The sequence below is a fragment of the Aedes aegypti genome, chromosome 1 (genome assembly GCF_002204515.2).
Source record: "Aedes aegypti strain LVP_AGWG chromosome 1, AaegL5.0 Primary Assembly, whole genome shotgun sequence".
Classification (NCBI taxonomy): domain Eukaryota; kingdom Metazoa; phylum Arthropoda; class Insecta; order Diptera; family Culicidae; genus Aedes; species Aedes aegypti.
The window spans coordinates 118,295,052-118,302,191 of NC_035107.1; the positions used below are offsets into that span (position 1 = coordinate 118,295,052).

The following is a 7,140-nucleotide window of genomic DNA, read 5'->3' on the forward strand; positions in this document are numbered from 1 at the left end:
TTAGGTTTGATATTTGGTTTGCGGCGACAGCGGTTCCCAAAGCGAAGGATCAAAGCAGTGATCCGAACTAATCGCCAGAAGGATGCATAACGGTAAAAAAGGAAGCAATGCTCTATTGGCTGTTGAGCTATGAGTGCGACCTTTCGACGTTCTAGCAGATCTTCAGGTGGTGTTTCTATCGGTCGTTCAGGCCATTTTTCTTCATTTTGTGCAAGCCAAGCCGGCCCATGGCGCCAAATATTGGTGATGATAAATTCCTGCGGTAGCATACCACGAGACACAAGGTCCGCCGGGTTGTCGGTCCCTTTTACATGTTTCCAACTATGGCCATGGGTTAATCGTTGAATCTCCGAAGTCCGATTTCCAATAAAGGTCTGCCAACTGTTGGGTGGTGCGCGAATCCAGTGGAGTGTGACCGTCGAATTTGACCAGAACCGACAAGGAATTCCCTCCATCCGCAGCGCTGCTGAAATCTTGGCATAGAGTTTTGCCCCCAGTAGTGCAGCACAGAGCTCCAGTCGCGGCAAGCTAAGCCGTTTGAGTGGGGCTACCCGTGATTTTGCCACAATGAGCTCGATGTTAATTTTTCCTTCCTTATCGGTTGAACGTGCATAAACGCAAGCACCGTACCCAACTTCGGATGCATCACTGAAGACGTGAAATTGTACGGAGCTTGAATCGGATGCGAAGATGAATTGTGAAACCTTATAGCCTTCCAAAAGTGGCAGCTGTGCTGCAAAATCTTCCCATTTGTCAACAATGTCCTCTGGTATTGGAACGTCCCAGTCCACTGCAGGCAGCCATAGATGTTGCATCCGGATTTTTGCCCAAGCCACGACGGGTGAAACTAGTCCTAGAGGGTCGTACAGCTTGGCAATTGCAGAAAAGACCTTCCGCTTCGTCCAACCGCCGTCGATAGTGAATGGTTGTACCTCAATGCATAGTTGGTCTGATGCTGTTTCCCACCCCACTCCTAGCGTTTTGATTTTATGCTCCGATTCGAAGTGCAGGGTTTTTTCTCCTCCGAGTGATTCGATTGGTAGATTTTGCAGTACTTGCGGTTTGTTCGAGGACCATTTTCGAAGTTCGAGACCTCCTTCTGCTAGCAGAGCTTGAACTTCCTTTTGAAGCAGTGTGGCGTCTTTTAACGTATCCGCCCCTGATAAGAAATCATCCATGTAGAAATCTTCAAGTACGGCGTTGGCAGCTAATTTGTATTTCGAGCCCGAATCCAAAGCCACCTGTTTCAACACTCGAGTGGCGAGAAACGATGAAGGTGATAGACCATAAGTGACTGTTTGCAATTCATAGACTCGAATCGGCTCCGATGGATTGAATCGCCAGAGAATCCTTTAGAGTGGTTTGTCGTCGTCGTGGACCTTGATCTGCCGATACATTTTGGCGACATCTGCTACTAATGCAACGGCGTGTTTGCGGAATCGCAACATTAAATCCAGCAGTTCGTCTTGAATCGTAGGTCCGGTCAACAAGGCTTCGTTGAGCGAATGATTCGTCGACGTTTTAGCAGATCCATCGAAAACTACTCGGACCTTCGTAGTGGAGCTAGCTTCCTTATAGACCGGGTGGTGAGGAAGATAGCAGACTGTTTTGCCTTGATCCAAACGGGAATCGTCAGCCTCGCCGATGCATCGCATATGACCTAACTCGATATACTCCCTCATAAAGTCGCAATACTGGGCTTGCAGATTTGGATCGCGCTCCAACCGTCGCTCTGTTTGATAAAATCGATGTTGCGCTGTCTGCTTCGATTCGCCGATCATGCTATTGAAATCCATGCGTTTGGGATATTGCACGACGTATCTGCCTGTGTCGTCACGAGAAACTGTGTTGGCAAAATGCGCCTCACAATCTTCTTCTTCCTGCGACCGTGGGGATTTTATCGTTAGTTCTTCCACCACCCAAAACCTTTCAATTGCCTTGTCTAGTGGTTCCATTATAGCGACGTGACAACTGACTCGTGATTGTTCCTCAGTGCATTTAGTCTCACCGGCTGCCACCCATCCGAATACCGTATTGACAAATACTGGAAGCGTATCGTCGACCTTACGAACCTGCAGCCGGCCACCGTCGCGAATATGAAATTCATAAAAATATTGTGCGCCTAAAACCAGATCTATCGGCCCGGAAACATTTAATTCAGGATCAGCAAGAGCCATACTGGATGGGATTTTCCAACGAGCTATCGAAAGCGATACAGAAGGTTGATCGTCAGTGATCTGTTCCAAGACCAGAAAATCCATGGGCGTTGAAAAGTTCTGCACACGAGAGGTGATAGTGGTAGAGACTGTATAAGCTGTGCGACTCCGTGATCGTCCGATCCCAGTAATTTCCACTTTTTTGTCTCGCCGTGGCAACTGAAGCAGTTCGCAAAGATTTTCAGACATAAGATTAGCTTGAGACCCAGAATCCAGAAGCGCCCTTGCGTGATGTGTCCTTCCATATGCGTACTTGACATTCAACAAAACGGTAAGAAGAAACAGGTGTGACCTTGGCTGCTCCATCGCCACGTGAGAAGAAAGTAACGCCATCGAACTAGAAATCGAGTCACCAGAGTTCGAGACGCCGCCGTTAATCGTTGGAGCAGAAATGTTCACATTTTCATCCGCAACTGGAGTGGGGTTGGGAGTAGAAGTTGAACCTGACCCAGGGAACCCGGGATGCAACAAAGAATGATGCTTCTTCGAACATGTTTTGCATCGAAATTTTGAAGGACAATCTCGTGCTAAATGGTTCCGGCCCATACAGTTGCTGCAGAGTCGTTTGGATTTTGTAAGTTGGAGACGTTTGTCTACAGGAAGCTTGGCAAAGGTTGGGCACCGTGTTATCCAGTGTTTTTCACTACACGCGAAGCAATTAGGTGGTGATGATGAAACTTCAGTCGCCGAGTTGACTGAAACCTTCGTGGGACGAATCTTACTGACACTGGAAGACGTCGTTGTTGAAAAGATGTGCTGATCGACCGAAACCGCGTCCAACACCCTGGTTTGCCTTTTTAGAAATTCGACCAATAACCCAAACGACGGCTCCTTGTCCGGCATGACAGTTTCCTCCCACCGTTTCTGAGTAACTTCGTCCAACTTTGAGACCATCAAGTGGACTAGCATCACACCCCAACCATTCGTCTTTTCTCCTAATTGATCCAAAATCTTTGTGTTACGCTCGAAACAATCAATAAGCTCATGCAAGACAGCCGCTGATTCCTTTTTCATTTTAGGGTACTCGAAAAGAGCATTCAGGTGACGTTTCTTGAGGAGGTAGTTGTTGGAGAACCGCTCGACCAAAACATCCCAAGCAACCCTATAATTGGCCTCAGTCATCGAATAAGAATCGATCAATTTCAGAGCATCACCCCTCAAAGATGCACGCAAGTAGTGAAACTTCTGTATGTCGGTTAGTTCAGCCGAGGAGTCGATTAACGCTACGTAGGTGTCACGGAATGGAAGCCAGTTTTGGTAGTTGCCGTCAAATTCTGGCAAGCTAATTTGAGGAAGTCGCACGGACGCTTGAACATTAGGTATTGGATTTGTGTGTGCAATGGAAGTGCTTGGTGTCGCATGCATTTGTAATTTTCTCGCCAATCCTGCCCTTACCTCAAAATATTTCTCTTCGAATTCAGCCCGCAACTGTTTGTGCTCCGGTATACTGTCTTCGTTGTCCTCCATGCCTTCGAGATCATTCTGGAGGTCCTCAAATTCTTCCCATTTTTGCTCGAGTTTCTCAAGACGAATTTTTACTGCCTGCTCATCGAACTCCTTTGTGCTTTTCAGGAAGTGTGCGACCCGCTGTAAATTCGATGATACTGTCCCGATTGCGTACGAGACCCTTGTACTTCCTCAACGTCGACATGTTGATTACTCCGACCAGATGTAGAGAAAGCAAGTTACACCAGTGAGCAACTGTAAAAAATACGCCCAGCGAAGCACCTTCCAGACAAGAATGTAATTTGATGGACAGGAACTCACCTGGTGAGCCTGTCAAACAGACCTTGTATCAAATCGTGGTCTCTGGAGTGCGCAGCGACAGTGTAAGGCGTATGCGTATAGAATCTTCCTCAAAGAATCCTCGTCAACGGTTCAGAGTCAGCCAGATGTAATAAAGCGATGATGGATGACGTCACACAGTCGTGTCCAAGCGTGAATGCACTGTTCTGTTAAACAACACCAAGAGAAGCACCTTCCAACGGATAATTGTGATGCTTAGACAGAGACTCACCTGTGGAGCCTGTCTAACAGGCCTTTTATTCGATTACCGTTGGTCCACCTTTGTCTCCCGTGTGTGTAGCGAAGTATTGGCCTTTGCGCGCTTTAGCTGTCCCAAATCCTTCTGAGTCCAACGTTTTCCGAATTGGAAGGGGGAATATTGAAAAATCCGGCCACCGTAGACTCCGTCGAAGTAGTTAGATAGATAGAACCAAGAAATGACCAGGTAGGGATGAAAACGAAATAAAGAATAGCTGGACAGGTCCTCACCTTGTAGGCCTGTCTCACAAGCCTTGAATAAATTCTCAATCCCTTTATGAATCCGATTATAAGATTGCCCTTATGGTTGCGTCGAATAGTCCATGCGCATGAAATTCGTGATGGCAGCGCCCAGTGGACTCACGTGTATGATGACCGTTATGGCGCGCTTTCCTTTTTGTTGAGTAGGAATGGCGCCAATCCAATTGTCCGTCGACTCAATGGCGTCGGTGTGTTCCAGAGAAACGCTATCCTGGTCACGGCACCAATGTTGTGACCTCCGGAAATAGCGTTCTGGTAAATTATCCGAGGCGTATTACCTTTGCCAGTTCCACAAATCGAGTCGTTCCTCTAGTTTAAGAGTGGGTAGTATTCACGGGCTCAAAAGCTTTCACTGGGAGACTTTCTTCTAGCAGTTAGTTACTGCAGCAACCACACACAGCTTTTCGAGCAGTTCTACTTTATTCACTTCATACACACTCTTTACATTTACACATTTTATTGGACTATTAACGCAACACTTTATTTTAACGTTCTTACACTATACATATATTCTACAAACTACTTCTTACAAATCGGTGACCGGCTGCGCTATACAATTAATCAACTAACAATCTAAAATGGATGATGCGGCTTTTATATTATCACGATTGACGAAAAGAAACGGTCGCTTCGTAATCTTTCGGACGTCGGCAATTTTCGGAAGCTTTCTAACTAGAATTCAGCCTAGGTTACACTTTTGCTTCTAGTACTTCAATCACCCTAATTCGCCTACCATAGCCTTTTTCGTCCAACAAATATACTTAACCTAACTTAACCTAAACATATAACGCATTAATCGTGGCAATAGAAGATTGTAACGATTTTTGCCTGAAATTATTTATTATTTTATTTGACATTTGTTCCAATGTTTCAACATTGGATATTCTATGTAACTCATTGGTACTATACCAGGGAGAAAGTCTTAGAATCATTTTCAAAATTTTATTTTGAATTCTCTGCAGAGCTTTCTTCCTGGTATTACAACAGCTAGTCCATATTGGTACAGCATACAACATGGCTGGCCTGAAAATTTGTTTGAATATCAAAAGCTTGTTCTTAAGACAAAGTTTTGATTTTCTATTAATAAGGGGATAGAGACATTTTACATATTTATTACATTTGGCTTGAATGCCCTCAATGTGATTTTTGAAAGTTAAATTCTTATCTAGCATGAGCCCTAGATACTTAACTTCATCTGACCAATTTATTGGAATCCCTCTCATCGTGACAACATGTCTACTTGAAGGTTTCAAATAAAGAGCTTTTGGTTTATGTGGGAATATTATCAGTTGAGTTTTGGAAGCATTAGGAGAAATCTTCCATTTTTGCAAGTATGAAGAAAAAATATCCAAACTTTTTTGCAATCGACTACAGATGACACGCAGACTTCGTCCTTTGACGGAGGGGCCTGTGTCATCCGCAAACAAGGATTTTTGACATCCCTGAGGTAACTCAGGTAAGTCAGATGTGAAAATATTGTATAATATTGGTCCCAAAATGCTGCCTTGAGGAACACCAGCTCTTACAGGAAGTCTTTCAGATCTGGAGTTCTGATAATTAATCTGAAGTGTACGATTTGACAGATAACTTTGAATTATTCTAACAATGTATGTTGGAAAATTAAAGTTTTTTAATTTTACAATCAAACCTTCATGCCAAACACTGTCGAATGCTTTTTCTATGTCTAGAAGAGCAAGACCAGTAGAATACCCTTCAGATTTGTTGGAACGGATCAAATTTGTTACACGTAAAAGTTGATGAGTGGTCGAATGTCCATGGCGGAATCCAAACTGTTCATTGGCAAAAATTGAATTTTCGTTGATGTGGGCCATCATTCTGTTCAAAATAACCTTTTCAAAAAGTTTACTGATGGAGGAAAGTAAACTGATTGGACGATAGCTAGAAGCTTTTGCAGGATTTTTGTCTGGTTTTAAAATTGGAACAACCTTAGCATTTTTCCATTTGTCAGGAAAATATGCTAATTGAAAACATGTGTTAAATATATCAACTAGAAATGATAAGCTACTTTCTGGAAGTTTCTTGATGATGATGTAGAAAATTCCATATTCGCCAGGAGCTTTCATATTTTTGAATTTTTTAATAATAGTTCTCACTTCTTCCAAATCAGTCTCCCAGGCATTTTCGAAAACGTTCTCTTGATTGAGAATATTTTCGAACTCCTGAGTAACTTCATTTTCAATTGGACTAGTAAGTCCTAAATTAAAATTGTGCGCACTTTCAAACTGCATAGCAAGTTTTTGAGCTTTTTCGCAATTAGTTAGTAATAATTTGTTTTCCTCTTTCAATGCCGGTATTGGCTTCTGAGGTTTTTTCAAGATTTTAGATAATTTCCAAAAGGGCTTAGAGCCAGGGTCCAATTGAGAAATTTTATTTTCAAAATTTTTGTTTCTTAATTGAGCAAAACGTTTCTTGATTTCTTTCTGCAAATCCTGCCATATAATTTTCATAGCAGGATCGCGAGTGCGTTGAAATTGCCTTCTCCTCACGTTTTTAAGACGGATCAAGAGTTTAAGATCATCGTCTATAATCACGGTTTTGCAAATTTATAATGCCCAACTACCTTAGACGTCTCTTAAGTGGTTGAACGATTTCAATTGTT

At 43.3% G+C, this 7,140-nt stretch overlaps 1 long non-coding RNA gene across 1 annotated transcript in view; it reads left to right on the forward strand.

Annotated features, from left to right (window-relative positions):
- The window catches only part of LOC110674482, a 2,057-nt gene extending 1,964 nt beyond the window's left edge, over nt 1-93 (forward strand). The window contains exon 2 of the long non-coding RNA XR_002498903.1: nt 5-93. This is a non-coding gene — a long non-coding RNA (uncharacterized LOC110674482). The remainder of the gene's footprint in view (nt 1-4) is intronic.
- Nucleotides 94-7,140: the final 7,047 nt, after the last annotated feature.